The sequence below is a fragment of the Aythya marila genome (assembly GCF_965140915.1).
Source record: "Aythya marila genome assembly, chromosome: 2".
NCBI lineage: Eukaryota > Metazoa > Chordata > Aves > Anseriformes > Anatidae > Aythya > Aythya marila.
In genome coordinates this window covers 29,162,228-29,181,159 of record NC_139043.1, presented here as the reverse complement: position 1 = coordinate 29,181,159, position 18,932 = coordinate 29,162,228, and the positions used below count along the sequence as shown (strand labels likewise).

Sequence of the window (18,932 nt, the reverse complement as noted above, 5' to 3'; positions counted from 1 at the left end):
CCATTTTGCTCAAACAATGGCCATTTGCATGTACAAAATTAAAGGTTTTATGGACAGCTAGCTCATCCCCTGCTAATGAACATTAAGGAGGGACCATCTTAAAGACATCCATCAACATTTCAAGGCTTCAGGGAAGTCTAGGGGCCTGGAATTCTCTTATGAATAAGCACTGTGTAGCATTGCCTAACAATTAAAGTATATATGTAGCAACATTAATATCAGAATGTAGCAGAACCCAATATAAATGATAATTAGGAGAAATGACAGCTCAGCAAAAAGGAGCAATAGCGTCATTAGTGCCACTAGGGGCTTTGTGAAGCATGCTCTTGACTTTCCAGCTATAGGAAAGGGAAGGGGGTAGGGAGGAACAGCTTTTGATTAGGCCAGATAGTTATCCAGACATTCAAATCATTGCTTAGGCAGATTGGTATAATTTTCTAATTTTAAGAAGTGTCTAAGTATGGCTTTTCAAAGGGTTTTCAATTAGCCATCATAAGTGCTTTTCAAAAGTAGGGCTTAAGCATGATTCCAGCTCCTTTCTTTTACGTTCTCTCCATATTGTGTTAGAATGATTACTCCAGAGTGACAAACTCATAGCCCTGAAGGCTTTTTAAAATAAATTTTAAACTGAAATGTAATGAACATTGTACATTGTGAAGTAGGAGAGAGGTTTCCAGATCTCTCTCATTTCTTTCTGAGTCTCTCAGGATTTTGTCTGCCTTGTAGGGATGATGTCAGTATTATCCTTGTTCAAAAAAGCTTTGAGGCAATTGTAAGAGGAAACAAATAAGGAAAAGCCACATATAGAGTTGAAAATTGTTGCTTTCTAGTCGATATCATATTCACAACGTTTAAAACCAATGATCTCATAACTTTTGTTCACCACATTAAAATTGAAAAAAGACTTCAACCTTGAATGTATAACTGCCAGTAGTGGCTTCATTTTGTATTAAAAAATAATTGCATAATTTTCTATGCACCTCAGATCCTACAGACCTGTTTCTGATCGTGCTTGTCAGTCTTGTCTATAATGGTGTGTGTCAGATGCAAGAAAAATGTAAGAAGATGTAACTGAAATCCCAAATCCCACCAGCTCCCAGCTACTGAAACAATGTTCCTCTTGATTCAGTCTAGCCTGGTCTGATTATTTTTCTGGGTGGGTTATTAATGTTGAGTGTTTGGAAGGTTGGAAGCCATGGAAAGAACAATGCATATCCCAGGCCACTTCCAGCCTGGGGCCCTTGCAGACTTATTAGTCCAAAGGATTCAGCCTTGTGTCTAAAGATCAGCTGAGCACCCCACTCTTTAACCCTTAACTCTGTAGTTTTGGATTTGTCTAGCTGATTTAAAGCAAACAAATGAACAAACAAAAACAAAATACTAACTTGTAAAGCATACAGATGTACACTGAAAAAAAAAATATGTTTCTGAATACTGAGTTTAGCTCACAAAAGAAATTTGTATTATTAATTGGGTTATTAAACGTGCATATGATGCATTAGTCAATGATGTTAAGTCCTTTATCCATTTTTCTGGCTTTTTAAATAGGTAAATATGTAGCAGGGATAGTAGAAGAGTAATAATATCCTCAGAAAAAATCCAGGAAACTTTGTTTTCAACTTCAAGGATAGGAATTAGAATGCCTATTCTTTATTTGTTTTTATGAATCCTGTTTTTGACATTTTTACTCAATTTTTAATGATATTGATTTCAGCTGTAGTACTTGTGAGCAGAAATTTTTGTAATATAAATTAGTTTTTTATATATTTCCTCTGAGCTACACCTATTCTTTTGCTAGATGCTGAGTCCTTATTGAAGGACTCAAAAAGGTCCTTATTGAAGGACCCAAAAAGTTCAACTCTGATCAGAAGTAAACCTAGAAAAAGTCACTAGGAGGTTCTATAGCCAGGAAAGGCAAATTCCCTAATGTTTCAGAAGACCCAGTCATATGAATAGACATGCAGAGTGATTTTCACCTAGGGGATTTTAGAGGATATAAGCATAGTTATATGCACAACCCTGCAACCATTTCTGCTGGGCTATTTTCATTATGATTTATCTTGTTATGGTAATATGATACCACTTTACAAAATGACAGTACTCTGCCTGACAGTAAAATGCCTTTAAAGACTACCATAACAAAATATTTTCAGATTATATATGAATCTAAAAATGTCTTAAATTGTCTATATACACATTTTCACAAAAATTCAATATAGGCTATTCTATACCGTGCAGAGTTCATGCTGTATTGCTGGTTAAGTCAGCTTAGATAACATGAGATCTGCTCTGTGGCATTAGAATAATGCTCTATTAAAAAGTTGTGGAGTTGGTATTTGCGTATGCTATGCCACATTCCAGACTAGTAGAAAATAATATAATCTTTTGTACAGAATGTATTGTCGCAGTAAAAGTGATAAAGCAAACAGAAAACTCACTGTTGAAACACATTCCTGTGTTTTATGGGCACACCAGAAAATGACATAAGAATTTTAAAATTGAAAATGGTGTTTGTCTGGATTATAGCACATTTAAAAAATGACCACATTTAGTGGTCATGTGTGTAAGTGGTAAGCTGATCTTGTACCTGCTTTCAGTGAATGAAAAGATGCCAATGAACTTTTATGTTGTCAGACCAGATCCTGTAAATCATTTACATAACATATGTATGACTGTGTCTGCATAGAATACATGTCTTTAGTGCACTCAGTATAATTTTATGGCAAAAATTTGAAACAAAATGAAAGCCTAGGTGATTTCTTCTCACCAAGTCTATTCCCTTCTCAGAATCAAAGAGCATGGTCTTTTTCCACATAGCCATGTAAGGAGATTCCCTTGAGAGAAAAGCAGTACACCATGAAGGCTGGAATGAGTGATGCTATATTTGCTCTTACCGATAAATTAGTGACTTCTAACAGCACACTAAAGGACGCTGCTGGGGATGCAGTTTGAGCTTGCTACTGGCAAATCCAGGAAAGTCTCCCTGGTCTTCTGTAAACAGACTGGATTTTTACAGTTCCTGACTTAGCCATTTCTATCTTCAATTGGGCTATTTGTATCTTCAATATACAGCACTTTGTTGCAGACTCAAGCCTTGTTCATTCTGCTTAAATTTCAGCTAAGCTGTATGTCTTCAAATAGGATTATCTGCACGTTTCCTTAGGGATGATGAAAGTAATGAGCAATTAGTCCACAGTGGGCCAGCTTTTCATGAAAATTCCTTCCTTCTATGTATATTCTGTGTATCATTAACAGAAACTGACCTTTATATTCTGAATTGCCAACTCCCTGGTGTTTCTCTAATCTCCAAAAAAAAAAAAAAAGTGAAAAAAATGAATGTTTGCTACCTCGTCCTTTTTCCAGTTTAATTCCGATGTAAACATCATAAATGTCAAGAAAGTACTCCTCTATTTAGTAGCTAACTAATGTTAAGAAGGTTTATTATCATTAATAAGGGTAATAGACATCTGTGGTTTCATATAGCTATTGCAAGTGTATTAATGGTGTGCAGTAAAGGTTCTTTTTTTACTAAATCAGTTTTTATAATGCTAAAGCTGACATGCTTTTTTTTGGTATATACTGGATGTGCACTGAATGACAGAGTTTCAACTTCCCAGGTAAGTACTTGTCAAATAAAAGTGCTAAGTCCAGTACAGAGCACTTTCCCGGAACTTGGATCCACGACTGGGTAGTCCTAACAGTCTCAGTACCACCACTCCTTCGCTTGAAGGTGAAGGGTCAAAATACTGACATTAATTTGGGATGAAACCATTTATTTTCTCTCCCCTATGGAATACAGATTATCAGGTATGTATGTGCTTATACATATATGTATATCCCTTTGTAAAAATGCATTGATTAATGCATTATTAATTTCATGAAATTAATAATTCTCTAATAGTTTTTAATATGTTTCTAATTCATATGTCATAAAGAACATTAAAATATGTAGATACATGGGAGATCTCATGTTTTGAGATTGTTTCTGGTAAATTACTCAATTAGAAATTAAAGATTCAGTGAGTATCCTTAGATTAGCTGAAACTTGGAGAAACCAGCGAGAATAATGACTGGATGCTCTGCTACACTGTAACGATGCAGTCTTCTGTACAGGCACTTTTATATTCCTCTTCTAAGGGTAGTGTAGATTTTGAGCTCTCCTGTCTTAGGACTGGCCAACGACATACAGCTCTACTGGAATGGTTGTATGCCATCCTATCCTATCCTGTTGTAGGTCATCCTATCCATGCTATCCCATCCTTGCTAGGAAAGACCCCAGAATACTTGGTCATGAGGGATGGCATAGATTCTTAAAGCAGCAAGAGACCACGCACTTATTGGCTTTGCAGCCACAGAGGACCACAGATATAATGTAAAGTTAATGCTTATAACTTAATTTCCTCTTTTAACTTCTTAAAGTGGAAAGTGTTGGAATGATTCCTTTAACCTCAATGATCTGAATAAAATTATCACTGCTTGTTGCACACAGCTCTTAACAGCAAAGCTTGCAGGCCTAAAGCAAAACATATTTACCTGAGAAGCCAAATCCCTGTGCAGCAGCTTAAAAATTCAAAAATTGTCAAAAATTTTCTAGTTCTGTCCTGAAAACATTTTCTTGATTTAGTTACATAAATGTCATTTTCAGCTTTCAGCAGCCACGTTGCCCACACCATTGGTGTTCTGCTCTTGTGCCCTCTGCTCATTCCTGTCCATGTGCTGGGCAATGTGATTTTAGGTTCTTTTACCCCCCCTTACACATAGGTGCTCTCCAGTCTTTAATACCATCCCTATAAATCTTTTCAGATTTCTACATCTCGACAGCTGGAATTATTTATTGGTTTGACCTTCATAATATTGTTGGAGTTAGAGGCAGATATAAAATATCATGGTGTCTCACCTAAAAGCTGATTTCTATATCATCATAATACTAAATACAGTGGGTGAACAATTGGTTGACATTTTGGGCTTAATGGGTTAAAGTAAATGGGGTGGTTACATCAGGCTGGTGACAAGTGGGGTTTCACTGGGCTCCATTTTAGGTCCAGTTCTTTTCAGTGTTTTTATAAATTATCTGGATTCAGAAGTTAAATGCCTATGAAGTAAATTTGGTGATGATACTAAACTAGGAGGAGCTGTTGACTCCCGTGAAGGTAGAGAGGCATTGCAGAGAGATCTTGACAAATTGGAGGGCTGGGCAATCAACCATATGAAGTTCAACAAAAGAACAAATGCTGGATTCTGCACCTGCGAAGGGGCAACCCTGGGTATATGTACAGACTCGGGGACAAGATTCTGGAGAGTAGCTGGGCAGAAAGGGATCTGGGAGTTCTGGTTCTGGTAAGTTAACTATGAGTCGACAGTGTGCCCTGGCTGCCAAGAGGGCCAACTGTACCCTGAGTTGCATCAGGCACGGGTGGGTAAAGGAAAGGGATTGTGCCACTCTGCTCTGTGCTGGTGCGGCCTCATGGTGGCCTGCAGCCCTCTCACGAGGGGAGCGGAGGGGCAGGCGCTGAGCTCTGCTCTCTGGGAACAGCGACAGGACCTGTGGGAATGGCATGGAGCTGGGACAGGGGAGGGTTAGGATGGGTGTTAGGGAAAGGGTCTGCACACAGCGGGTGGTTGGGCACTGGGACAGGCTCCCCAGGGCACTGGTCACAGCACAGAGCCTGCCAGAGTTCAAGAAGCATTTAGACAATGCTCTCAGACATATAGTCTGTTTTTTGGGTGATCCTGCAGGGAGCCAGGAGTTGGACTTGATGATCCTTCTGGGTCCCTTGCAAGTTGGGATATTCTGTGATTCTGTGATAATTTTCTAAGATGGGCCTTTATGGTATGGCAGAACTTTGTTACAAGAACATGTACAGAACATAATCACCCAGTTCCAGTGCTTTCGTGTGTTTAGTTTTTATGGGACACACAGAAGTAGTGATTTGAACAGAAAAGAAGTGATCAACATCTGCTTCCATTCAAGTGCATTTTAAAAAAAAATCTGTCTAGCAATGCATTGTTAATGCAATGCATCAAATATAGCAATAATAAAAAATAGAAATGCATCAAATGCATTGTTAATGATTCATTAGATGTCCCAAAATAGAAAAATTCTTCAGTAGAAGTCTTTTAAAAAATGTATTTCTGTTAGGAAAACTATCAGAAAGAAGGTCTTCCAGTTTGGATGTTTCAGCTATGACAAAATATAATTTTGGTTCTGATGCAAAATCAGAGGTAGCCCTAAATAGATGGGAAATTAAGTATTGTGTGTTTCTTCTGCCTTGGGACATATGGCCAAAATACCAAGGGAGTGGTACTTGATTCAAATTGAATCTGTTTATTCTTGTAGGGCATAGTCCTCAGTCATTGTAGTAATCCTTGAATAATAATAATAATAATAAATTAACAGATTTTGATTTTGTGTTGGGAAGAACATTTCAAATGGGGGAAGGAAAAAGACGTTCAATAATTTCTTATGTCAAGGTTCAGAAAAGCACAGATAAGCACTGAATTGCATCACAGGCATGGGCAATATCAGTCTGCCTGCATTTTACCATCATTTGTGCCTTAAACATTTCAAAGTAATCAGTGGTAGAGTTGCGTGTACTCTGTGTGTCCACAAAGTGCTAGAAAATTAATGCTTTAAATATAGATGGCAAACAGGAATGCCAATTAGTGTCTGCTGTGCTGGTGATTTCTTGGGTAGGCTTCTGCCCACTGGAAATTGGACTGAAGTAACTAATTAATGTCACGTAAGGCATAGAATATGTAAAATAGTACAACTTAGTCAATTTATCACAGATTTGCTGAACTGAGGTGAAAGCCTCCTTATCCCACTCCAATTTATTGAGTTGTTTAGCTCCTTGGCTATGAACATGTATCTTCTCTTGTCAAGTCCCTCAGGGAAGATTTTTCCCTCCTATTTTTGCATCATTACAAAAACTCTGAAAGGTTTCACAAGTTCTTTACAGATTTAAGAAGAATTTTTCACTTGGTTCTTTAAAGACACTCTCCAAGAACATTTGATCCAATTTCTTTTCAGTTCTCCTCCTTGATGTGGGGGGAAAAAAACAAAACAAAACAAAACAAACAACCAAAAAAAAACCACAGCTTGCAAAGCTTCTACGTTTGTTTGGACTGAAGTGGTGATTCTGCAATATAGCACAATATTACAGGTTTCAGAGATGCCTGTAGGCTTGTTACTAGTGTGAGATGGGGGGTCTTTAACAGAAGAGTGTCAGTATCCATGAGATGCTTAACATTATATGCCTTATATTTTCTGATAAATTACATGTGGATATGTAGAAAGAGTGCATAATTTACACTAAGGAGAATAATTTGGAATGCAAATGGTATTAATGAGGATATTTGTAAACAATTCAAAGAGTTCATGATTATTTATAAATACAATGGCTAGAAAATGTAGTTTTCTATCTTTTAAAAGTGGAGATGACAGACAAACTAAAGCTTGTGTGAACAAAAGGCAAAGCAGTTTTAACCTAGGTCACCATTTTTGTCAGTTCTCCACTTTCCTGATCTCTCTGTGATCTGCCATTCCCAACAGTTTCACTTCAGGACTGATCTTGGCATTAGCCACATCCCTGTTGTACACAGGCTGTGGCTACATAAAAATGTGTACTAACTTTCAAATATGCCCAAGAAACTGCATCTCAGGCAAATATCATTACCATTAGTGGGGAAAAAAAATAAAAAAATCAATACTGAATATTTTTTTTACATGTAACACCTGGGAAAAGTTAATCTATTTTTTTAGATGCTGCTGATACCCTTAAAATTATGCTGTGTAATTAAAAATATGAGATGTAACTTACTGACTTAATCTTTGTTCTTAGTGACAAATTAGGAGGAAGCTTTACTTGCACCATTGTGTTTTGTGTCTGGTTCATCACGAGTACCCCTTTCAGAAGCTGGATGAGTCAATCCTAGATATCTATTTTTAGTACTCTGAGAGATGGCAAAAAAAAAATAATAAAAAATAAGTTAAAAAATGACACCATTTATAGTTTTACCTTATAATATTAAATTCAATGAGATTTATTTAAAAGGAATGGGATGGAGTTGTGAATTTATGAACAGTTCATGATATTTCTGAGAGGTCTGGCTTTGCTTAGCCTGAGGAAAAGAAGGCTGAGGGGGAGGATCTACTTGCTACCTTCTATTGTCTAGTAATTGCTTACAGCAAAACTGAACCTCTGCTTCTGAGGCGCACAGATAAAAGATAAGTAGGAACAGATACAAGTAACAGCAAGGGAAATTCTAGAATTTCTAGTTTAAAAAAAAAAATAATAAGCAATAGTCCAAATTGAACAGGTTGTCCAGAAAAGCTAGGATCTCCATTCCTGGAAAATTTTGAAACTTCTTTAGATAAAGTGCTGAGGAACCTGGTTGAAGTTGCTAATTTGAAGTTGCCCTGCCTTGACATCTCTAGATGTCTTCTCCAACCGAAGTTATTCTGACTGCTGTAAAAATGACCTGGTTTTCCTCTTGAAGTATTAGTTTTTACTTGAAGTGTTTAGTTGATTTAAAAAATAAATAATTTTAACATAATTTTCCCTTAGATTTGCACAACTTGCACAACTCTGTTTCTCTGTCAGGTGCTGAAGCCATATAAAGATGACTTAGTGGACAGTGCTCAGTAAATCTAAATACTGAGCATAAGTTAAATAAATCTTTTGGTATTTTGTACATAGCTTTTAATAAAATTAAAAATAACACCAATTTTCCAAAATTTCACCAAAAGAAATCTTTAGTAATATTAAACTGGTTAGCATGCTAAACATCTTATGTATTATGAGGTTAACATCTGAGTAATTTTAAAATAATTATTTTAAACTCCATGTTTTGGATAGTGGTCCATTTTATGAGATAGTTGTTATTTTTAATTTATAGCTCAGGTTTCTGCAAAGTTCTGAATGCCACTGTAAATTGATCACATTATTGCAAGACATGCAATCAAGCTCACAATTACTCAGTCAAGGATATTGGTGCTAAGCTTATATTTAGACAAGCATTTGACGAAGCAATCAATGTGATACCATGCACAATTGATTGAAGTTGATCATGCCATAACTCATTTTTGCTTTGTGAAACAAATTTAGGGCAGACTAATGAAAAAAGGCCTTCTCCCCACCTGGAATATTTAGATCCCACTGAAAGCCCGATGTTCTTTTAGAAGCAATGAATAAAAGTGGCATTTATTCAGTGCTTTTCTCAAAGTGCATGACAATAAATAAAGCTTGGAACAAATTTTGATTGTGCCGTAGTTGCTGGAGGTAGGGATAACTATTGGAGACAGCAGGACACAGCTATTAACTCAAGAGCGTTGTGTTTATTTCAAGCAGGGCATTAAAATAATGATTTAGGTACTTGTAGAGTTTGCCTATCTTTGTTTTTTATCCACGTCTGAAAGATATTCATGTGAAAAGTCTTCTTTCTGCAGGTTTGAAGTTTCTGACATCCAGGAAGGAAAACCCAGTAGTTTAACTATTGAGAAAGGGAGACGTAAAAGCTGTTGGAAACACTCTTTGGCAATATGAAGTGAATATTAATCTTCCTAAGAAACACTTCTCTTGAAGAAAACTCACGAGGTGCTGTCAAGGGCTGTTTACAGTTCCAGAAGTGGAGTGATTTAAACCAGACCTGGGGAGTGCTTTTGCCAGTGTCTGCCCTGGCAAATCTCGGAATCCCATCTACCAGCGCAGGTGATTTACAGCCTCCTTGATTAACGGTACCCCTCATTTTCTTCGCCAAGCAGCGCAATTAATCTCGGCCCGTCCCTAGGTGCGGGGAGCCCAAACAGCGGGCAAAACTCCTTTGGGATGATTTTGCCCCCCTCTTTTTGCGGGCCCTCTCCCTCCTCTCGCACCCCGTGGGGCGCTGCCTGGGGGGCACCGGCAGCCAAGGGGGCGGCGGGCAGGTGCCGTGCCGAGCCGTGCCGTGCCGAGCCTGGCGGAGGATCGGGTCCGGCCGCCGCTGCATTGCGGCTGGAGCCGGCGGCTCCCGGGGAGGGGCGGACGGCCGCGTGATGCCGCGGGGGGGCGGCTCCATGCCCGCGGAAGGCGGCGGGGGCGGCGGGGGGCACCGAGGGGCGCGGAGCCTCCGCTCCGCCCCGGGAGGGAGGGAGAGAGAAAGGGAGGGAGGCACCCGCCGCCCTGTCCCGGCCCCGGGAGCGGAGCGGTGAGTGCGGGCAGGGATGGGAATGAGAACAGGGATGGGGTGGCATGGGGATTGGGATGGGGATGGGGGGCAGCGGCGAGGTGCGGAGCCGCCTCTCACCTGCACCGTGCAGGGGCAGGGGGCCGGAAAGGGAAGGAGCCGGGAGTTGGCTCCGTATGGGATCAGCGCCGAGTGCTGCTGCTGGTGCTGCTGCTGCTGCGAGTCGCGGCCCGTGATTTCTGTTCCGCGGAATTTGAAGTGACGATTTAAGCTTAAAGGCGGCCGCGGTTGCGCTCTCCGGGAGGGCGAAGTAAAAAAAACAACAACGTGACGTGGAGCCACTTCTATAAACACCAAAGAATACGCTCGGCACAAGGAAACTGGCAAGAGAGGGTTTGCCAGGCTCTCCACAACCAAGCCTGCTTTTTAGGAGTGAAACTGTCAAGTTGCTTTGTTCAAGCAAATAGTTGTTGTCTGAAGGACGTGGGACAGCAATCTTATTTTTCAGATTACTCAGTGCGTGTCACAGGGCTGTAGTTGCCAGCAGAAATAGGGCCCAGGGCACTGCGCCTGGAGGAGCTGAGTGCTGCTACTTGCTTGGTCCGGGGGTGTTTTGTAACAGGCTCGGTGGGCTAGAAGTGTAGCAAGCAGGCATGTGGAAAGAGAGCAGCAGGGATGGGGACAGATGTGTCCCCCCTCCCACAGAGATTTCTTCTGGAGCACTCTTAAACAACCAGAAGGAAAGTAAAGAAAAAGGTAGGGTTAAAAAAAATCACTTTCATAGTTAATGCTGTTGGCATAAAGTTAGATTCCAGCTGATGGTGTTTTCTTTTAATAGCTCCGCTTAAGTGAAATGCAAATCTGTGGAATTAATAGAAAATGCAAGAAGGGTTCTGGGTTATGGATGCAGTTTTGTGGGTGGTAGGCACCATTTGATGTCGTTATGAGGTTGTGATAGGTAATTCTGAGTTAAAATTCTGCCACAGCTACAAATAGCAATTTATAAATCAGCACTAAGTTTGATGTAACTGTACCAGAGAAATTTATTTTACTAGACCTTTGCACTTCATTAAAAAATGTCCACTTTTTAAAACTGATCGGGTCATCTCTTAATTGGTAGAATAAGGCATTAAAAATATTTGCTAGTTTTGTATAGGTCAGACGACCTATTTTGTCATTTCCTAGTTTTACATGTCTTTTCTCAAAGATCCTGTTGAAATTTATTTATTTATTTATTTATTTTTTCCCTGACAGATCTCCTGAAGGGCACTTAGAAGACAGGGGGACAAATGTTATCAAAATTACTTGAGAATGACATGCTGTAATTTAATAGCAGAGGATTTTTGAAATACAAGATTTGTTACTCTTTTGGCCATATTATTGATCTGATTTTTGGAATGAGGTATTTTGCTAAGGCCATTGGTATTATGATATTAGATGATTGCTTCTGACTTCTTTTATCAAGATTTTTGTTTACTTGTTTTTGTTAGACCTGTTCTGACTTGAGATTCAGCAGACCAGTAGAGAAATTTTTGTTTTTGTTATCTGCAGTTTTCAGAAGTTTCACTGATTTTATGGCTATACAGGTATAATGCAGTTGTTCTCATGAGATGGAACTTGACCTTGCTTGGATATATTGTCATTGGCTTGGATTGAGGATTAATATTGTAGATTACTTGTACTTTTAAACTGAGGTATTTAGGGCATCTTTAGAAACTATCACTTTATTCCTCCTGTTTTGAAATGTGTTTTACCAGAACGCACAACATACGTACAGCAGAAATCCCAGCTGTGTTTAGGCACTTGGATCCACATTTATCTTCCCACATTGTGTGTTTTATGACAAGAGGGAGAAGTGGAAAGCTGACAGAGTGATAATATTCTGACATAGTAATTCTATGGGCTATATCTCATGTCAGTGTACCTTATATTACAGCAGCCTTACACACTGTATGTGTCACAGCTGGCCATAGCAGTGGGGGAAGGGAACTATGATTGCATCAGTTAACTCCTCCTTTAAATCCATGTGAGCAACAAAGTTTTTATTTGGATCCTACTGAAAAAATAATGTGGAAAAAGGAGAAATCAATATTGAAAATTCCTTGCTTTTCACTCTTCGTAGTTCCTTCGGTAACTGCTCAATGTCAATTGGGTGAAATTCCTTGATGCTTACCTCTCCCTTACCACTTTAGATTGTAAAAGTGCAAGTCACTGCTCTATTGCACTTAATCCGTACTTAATCAAGCTATTCAAGTTGTACTCTGAATGTAATCAGAAAGAGAAAGCATTTTAATTTTAATCTTAACATCTATAGCATAGTCTACCTTCTCCAGCTGTATTTCACTTGCATAAGAAAACAGTATCTAGAAGATACTAGGGATATCTTGGGGTTCTTTCCTTTAATAACATGAAAAAAAAAAATCTTGCTTCCTTTCTTCTCTCATCTGCTTGCTTTTACAAGTCAAAGTTTGAAAACAGGTTAAATTTGTGGTGAAGGAGATGAAGAAAAAGATGGTCTGGAATGCTAATATGCACAAGCATCACAGCTTTCGATATGCTATTCTGGATTGTTCTGATGTAAAAGTTACCCTTTCTTCCAGAAGTAAAATTATGCATGAGATAAGTATATTCAATATTTTCCCTAAGCTGTCAGCTTTACTTATCATAACCACACAGTGCCTGTCAGAACTGTGCCCTGTCCGCAGGCTACTACAGGCAAGGAGGATGCCCCAGTAATACCAGAGGTGATTTTCAACTTTTTTTCAATTTGCAGACCACTAAAAATTTTCCAGTGGAAGTATGGAGATTTCCATATTAATGTTTAACTTGTTGTCAGTGGGCCTTGCTTTCTTAACTATGTATAGTAGACCACTTGCAAGTCATTGGCATGTTACAGATTGAAACTTACTGTTGTAAAATTTTTACATCAAAATTTTGGATTCAAAATGAGAATCCATTTTAATATTCACATGGTTGACTTGTGGTTTGTAAATGTGTAGCAGCTTTCTTAAAATTTTTGGAAGAAAACCAAACCTCTCTTTGCAAAGTCATTTTTTTTTATTAAAATGTTGATGTTCAAATTGGTGAAGCTGAGGCTTTGGAATGATGTTGTAATAAATTGGCACACATATTCATAACATATGTAAATTTTGTTCTGTAATGGAAATTTAGAGGGTGGTTTGGAAATAAAGGAATAATCACCTGAGCTGCTGATGTAATGGGAAATACAGTTTTATGATGCCTTTGAAGAGAGAGTTTTGAAATATCTAATAAAATACAAATGTCATCTCACAAAACCTACAATGAGGCAAAATGTTGTGATCACACATGCTCAAGAAGAAATAAGTGAAATTGGACTAGGTGCCAAGAAGAGCTAACAGGATGGTCTGCAGTGAGCTTTCCTTGCCCTAGAGATATAGGAGATGCTTTTTTTTTCCTTTTTTTTTTTTTTTTTTTCTTCCAAGTGAGGTGAAAGCTATAGACACAATCTGTGGCTTTGGGAGAGGATCGATAGATGGGGAGCAGAACCTGGTGATAATCACAGAATTTTCTAGGTTGGAAGAGACCTCAAGATCATCGAGTCCAACCTCTGACCTAACGCTAACAGTCCCCACTAAACCATTTCCCTAAGCTCTACATCTAAACGTCTTTTGAAGACTTCCAGGGATGGTGACTCCACCACTTCCCTGGGCAGCCTGTTCCAGTGCCTCACAAAAAACATTATTGCACAAGAACAACTGAATATGTACTGCCCCTGAATAAAGTTTCCTACAGAAATTTACAAAATGTTTTCCTGTTAGAACAAGTGGATTCTGAAGCACTCAGTGGCAGCAGAGAGGGATAGAGAAGCACTACAGAAGTTTTGAGATAAAGTTTTTCTATTTTACAGAGGGAATTATATGTTCAGCAGCAGAATAGGCCCAGGGAAATTGTTGCATTTAACTTCTGTCAAAGCTTTAAATTTCATGGCATGTAATGTGCCAATCCAGTTCCCATTCAGTCTGTTTAAAATGCAGCTTCAGAAATCCTTTCTTCTTTTTTTTGGCTCTTGCCAATATTTAACCCCCTCAAGTAATTTCTCCTCTTCTACATTTATTTAAGCTGCTTGTTTGTGCCTGAATAGGCTAAAGCCATATTGTGTGCAGCCTGTCTCTATCTTCTTTTTCCCTTTGCCTTTCCTCCAGCAGCCCTCAAGTCAAGTGGGAGATGAATGTCTCCTGCTTTCTCACTCCTCACACTGTGCTTGAGATGGGCTCCCCCTCTTTGTTACCTGATGAGCTCTCATCAGTTCCTCCTGAAAATGCAAAATACTTAAAATTCTTTCCAATCAGAATCCTTTTGTAAGATGAACATTAAAAAAATAGATAGTGTAGATGTTTTAAGACATTCTTCTCATCAATAACAGTTAGTAAAGTGTTCCCAGTGGTTTGTGGAGCTGAACGCTGATATCAATAGAGAATTTTAAAAGGAAAGTCCAGACAAGCTTAGAAGAGTGTTAATGTGCATAACAAAATGTCTTTTTTTTTTCTTTTTTTTTTCTTTTTTTTTTTTTTTTTTTTTTTGTGGAATGCTAGGATCTTCAGCAAAACTGATTGCATTTCAGGTTATAACACAAGCTGTCAACATTTGGCTTTCAACTGTTCATTAGACATAGAATCATAGAATGGCTCAGGTTCAAGGGACCTCAAAGATCACCTGGTTCTACCCTCACTGCCATGGGCAGGGACACCTTCCACCAGACCAGGTTGCCCAGAGCCCCATCCAGCCTGGCCTTGAACATGTCCAGGGATGGGGTATCCACAGCTTCTCTGGGCAACCTTTTCCACTGCTTCAGCACCCTCTGAGTGAAGAATTTCTTCCTTGTAGTATAAAACCATTACAGCCTGTCTACTGTTGCACTACGATTCCTGGGAGAGTCCCTCCCTGTCTTTCCTGTAGGCCCACGTTAAGGTGGGCCTAAGTTAAGTGGTTAAGGCCACTGTAAGGTCTCCCTGAAGCTGCCTTCTCTCCTGAACAACTCCGACTCTCTCACGCTGTCTTCATAGATGAGGTACCCCAGCCCTCTGATCACCCTTGTGGCCCTCTGGCCTCACTCCAACAGGCCCACGTCTTTCTTATGCTGGGGACCCAGAGCTGAACACAGTGATCCAGGTAGGGTCTCACGAGAGCAGAGCAGAAGGGAAGAGTCACTTCTCTTGACCTGCTGGCCTGCTTGACCTACTTTTGATGCAGCCCAGGATGGATCCATTTTTTATTGTTGTCTATTATGAACACGTTGCCAAGGGAAGTGATGGAGTCACCATCCATAGGGGTGTTCAGGGAAAAGTTGGATTTGGTGCTTAGGGATATGGTTTAGTGGGTGACATTGACAGTAAGGTGGTGGTTGGACCAGATGACCTTGGAGGTCTTTTCCAACCTTTATGATTCAGATCATAAGCAGCTTCTCTTCCTTTGTGTTTACAAATAACTTTTTTTCTGACTACTCCGATGTCTTTTGATATCTGTATCCCCAAAGCTGGAATAATCAAAAGTTTAAACTTAAGTTTTTAAGCTAATACTTCTGATGTGTCAAACTTCTAAGTATATAGTGTGTATTAGTATTTTAAGTGTCTGTATTTAAAAATAAATGGCATTATATTGTTTTTTATTATATTAAGACTTCTGAATAGAAATTTCATGGAATGTTTAATATTAGTTTTGCCTAATAACATTTCAGCAAGGTTGTAGAATTATTTATTTAATTTAGGTTAAAGTGCCTGGGGGAGAGAATAAACACATGGTTATTGCCTCAAATAATTTACAATATGAGGTTTTTACTATGCAAAGTGTAAATTGTATTATCTATCTGAAATGCAAATGATTCTACTGAAATCTATAATAAGGAGGAAAATTTACATTTTGTGTAAAAAAAAAATCAAAATAAGGAAGAATGACTTAAATGAAATCACTAGTTTTACTTGTAAAATCTATGAAATGTAGCTTGTATTTCTCTCTCTCTTCTCTCTCCCCTTTGTGTTTTTATTATGTGGAAGTCTTGGTTTTGTTTCATTGAAACAGAATGAAAGTGATCAGGAGATTACCCAGAATAGGTCAGTAACAATTTTGTCATTATGTTAACATTTATGTGTATATAGGTCTTATATTCCTATCTTGAGATTAGCCAGTATCATAAAAAAAGGTTGTCAGAAATATCTAGTTTTCAAAAATTAGATTTATATAAATACACTTCTGGGTGCTGTGATTCTTTGTTTAAAAATGTGCGGTTGAAGTCTTTTTATTGAAAAAGTTTCTCTCCCTTTGCTTTCAGTGGGACTGAAAGTCTAATTACAGTGTTATAATCTCCTGCCACTCTTTGAGCTCAATGCTGTTACTGAACAGAGGAGATGTATTCTCCCATTGACTTTAATGTGTGTAAGATTGGATTCTAATAGTCCAATAGCTGTGTAATTTGGTGTTGTTCCTCCAATTAAATACAAAAAGATTAATCTCAGAATAATAGCATATGGGTCAAGACATTTTGACAAATCCACTATAGTGACTGTGATTATGTGAATTATTGGTCGCATGTAAATCTTCTTAAAGATGATGGATGGAAATCCCAGATAGAAATGGTGGTAACAATACACCTTTTGTGGTCTCTGAAATTAATTTAATAAATGTTTTGGAGACTGACTAATATACATGTAATGACTTCTTTGTTTAGGTCAATGTAAAGTCTAATATATCTTGGAGATTAATATTGATCAGGGTAAAGCCAAAATCAATCTTGGATTTTGAGGGTCGTTACACTTGGAAGTAGGATGCAATACAGAAGATATGCATATATTAGGTTGTGGAAGGCATATAGAAAATTATGGAAAAAGAAACTTTAAATTAGTTGTAGTATCTAAAAATAAGTGGACAACCTGTTAAAAGATTAGTTACCTAAATAAGTAATCAGTTAAACTTCTTACATCTTTTCTTAGTTTAGGGGTTGATATCCAACCTCCTTGTAGTCAGTATTAAAGTTCCCTTTTGCTTCAGTAGAGGAGGAATGTTGTTCTCCCTGTTTGAGTTCATGAGCTGGTGGTGTTGAGGAAAAGGTTAGTCTATCTTTGTATAGAGATAATTTTTTGTAAATGGTATTTTTTTTTCTGTCTTGGCTGTCTTTCTTAGATGTTCTGGTCAAATTGAATCTGCACAGTTTGAGAAGTGCATGCTTAGAGAAGTGAAAGAGGTAAATTACAATACAGTGTACCCTTCAAATATTGCATGGTAAGCATAATCGATTTCACTGAAGGTGAACTAGTGCTGTTTGCAAAATAAATGTTTGAATAGAAAAACTTTTTAATTTTTTTTTAATCAGATGCTTTTTTTTTTCTTCCTGATATAAATTATCTGGCCTGGGTACCATATCTAAAATTAATAGGCTGGAAGTTTTAAAGGTCTTCAGTAAGAGTTTTCAACCAAAGTAATTCTTTCTGAATATTTGACTTTATTGAAATGTATATTCTGTATAAAGTAAAATAGTTCAAAAAGCTTTCTTTTTTTTTTTTTTTTTTTTTTTTTTTTCCTTTTTCCAAAGATTCCATTGCAGAAGAAATTTTATTTTCACCTCAGATTTTCAGAACATGTTAAGATAAATGAAGGCTGTACTATTTATCTTCTGCACAAAAGTCATCTTCTGGTACAACTTCAGAGAGCTTCAGATAATGTTCTCCACAAGTAATTGATATAATTCCATTGATGGCAGATGATTTGATCTATCATCTAGCCTTATATGTATGTCTCAAAATCATAGTTATCTTGATAAGTTATACATTTATATTTATAAATGTGTTTATATATCTATAAGTATATATATATATATAAATGTGTATATATATAATAGATATATACATATATATCTCATATGTGTGTATATACTAATATATAAGATATATATATATAAGATTATATATATATATATGTATATACTTATATACATATATGTGTCTTAATGATATATCTGACTGCAAAGGGAAGTTTTGGATATTATCCCATCAATTTGAGAGACCTGAGGTCTTGTCCTTGAAAATGATAGCTTAATATGAAAATGCAACCTGTTGATATTAAAAATGATCTTAAGAGCTGCTCTACTAAAAGATATTTAGCTATTAATAAAGAGTTATATCCCAGGTACAGTATTAGTTTGTATTCTGTGATAGTAAAGTGCAAAGGTTATAGCTAGAAATTCTCAGGCTAGGGAAGTCCATTTACCAGAGCAGCTGTTCTTAATAGAGGACTTTTCCTGAATTTCTCGTGAATTATCCTCAAAGTAAAACTGCAGTGTGTGTATTAAGAAACTGTAATCTTGTTTGTACCTGAAATAACACTTTGAAGTGTATTAGCAGGAATTTTTAAAGAGCGAGGACTAATGATTTCTTTTGCTGTACTAAAAGCAGCAAATTCAATACAGTTACTTTTGATTTAAGGAAGGATGAGGGAGAAAAAATATCTGACAACTGTTTTTCATAATAAAATTGTTTAATAGTCAGAATTAACCTATTCTTGAAAATGCCTCAGAAAATATGACTTTTAGTGTAGAAATCTTCTTGCTCAAACATTTTGGATGAAATTTGCAAAAGATTATTTTCCAATTAAATATCCTCTGAGATAGTATTTAGGTCAGTTTTACTGATTAGAAGAAATTTGTCCAAAACCATATCTAATGTTTCCCATTATTCTGTTTCAAATGCTTAAAAAGGAAGACGATAGAACTGATTTAGAGTAGTCATCCTTTAACTTTT

General features: G+C 37.6%; 1 protein-coding gene across 1 annotated transcript in view; it reads left to right on the top strand.

Annotated features, from left to right (window-relative positions):
- Positions 1 to 10,159: 10,159 nt before the first annotated feature.
- The window catches only part of THSD7A (thrombospondin type 1 domain containing 7A), a 287,238-nt gene continuing 278,465 nt past the window's right edge, over positions 10,160 to 18,932 (top strand). The window contains exon 1 of the mRNA XM_082755177.1: positions 10,160 to 10,185. The gene's annotated coding sequence lies outside the window, so the exon portion shown is untranslated. The remainder of the gene's footprint in view (positions 10,186 to 18,932) is intronic.